We start from the raw sequence: 1374 nt of genomic DNA on the forward strand, positions 1-1374 counted from the left end.
CTCTCTCTCTCTCTCTCTCTCTCTCTCTCTCTCTCTCTCTCTCTCTCTCTCTCTCTCTCTCTCTCTTCGATCTAAAAAATTTCTCTCTCCTCTCTGTCTCTCTGATCTCAGCCCCGTAATTGATATCCTCGACACCAACCGCGACGACAAGATCAGCAAAATTGATTGCTTTGTTTTGTTCAGGGTGGTGGATGTTGGAGTGTTGTTGTGGTTAATGCTTAGATTGTGGAATTGAATTAGATTGGATTGTTGTGGTTAATGCTTAGACTATGGAATTGAATTGCAAGATTAATGTTTTGATTCCTGACAGTTTATTAGGGTGGATAACAAGTTTGCTAGGGTCAGTAATAATATATTATTAGTCAATAACAAGTTTACTGTAATATATTATTAGAATGGATAACAAGTTTATTGAGGTCAGTAATTTTTTATTAAAGATTAATAATTTATGATTGGAGGTCAATAATATGTTTACTAAGGGTCAATAATTCCGAAACCCCTTTTCAAAAAAAAAAGGGTCAGTAATTCCGACGACCGGTGACCGAGGTCCGGGGAACGGTGACCGAAGTCGAGGGTCCGGGCAAGTCTTTTCTATATTCCACTTTCTCTCTCAATACATGGTTAAGGGTTGAGGGTAAAAAGTTCTAAAAAAAAAGGTTTGAGGGCAAAATAGTCTTAAAAAAAATATAATTTTTAAGACTTTTAATGAAGATTTGTTCGTTTGAGCACGAGTACAAAAAAAGTTATTATTCAAAAAGTCTCTTGAAAAAGATTTTCATTGAAATAGGTAATAAAATGTTGAAATTAGTACTAAATTGTCATTTTTTTTGTTATTGGGTCTATGTACTATATAGTTTCAGGGGGAAAATGCGAATGGTATCTCACATTTCATCTATTAATCACTTTCATATCCCAACTTTTCTAAATATCATAATGGTATCTCAAATTCCTACCTCTACCCAACATAAATACCTGAAACTTATTTCCTCGTTAAGTTCACTAACGTCTGGTAATCTTTAAGGGGTATTATGGTCCCTTTCTATTTCAACACCCCCTCCCATTCAACGCCAAATCCCTTTCAAAAATAAAAGAGTGGCGCCAAATATGAAGAATATATATATATATACGGAAACGATGTGGAGCGCACGTCCGCAGTGCGCACGAAGCTTCGTTTGCCACCCTCCGGCGCCAATGTCGGTGCACCTCCACCCCAGCAGACTCCAGCAGCATCCCCGATCACTTTCCCTCCCCGGCGATCCCCAGCGAGGCCGCCGAATTCCCGTTTCCGGCAAGATCAACTTTATTTGAAGTTTTGGGTGATCTCGCCTGAAAACTGGAATTCGGCGGACTCGCCGGGGAGGGAAAGTGATCGGG

This window comes from Fragaria vesca, linkage group LG7 (assembly GCF_000184155.1).
Source record: "Fragaria vesca subsp. vesca linkage group LG7, FraVesHawaii_1.0, whole genome shotgun sequence".
Lineage (NCBI taxonomy): Eukaryota > Viridiplantae > Streptophyta > Magnoliopsida > Rosales > Rosaceae > Fragaria > Fragaria vesca.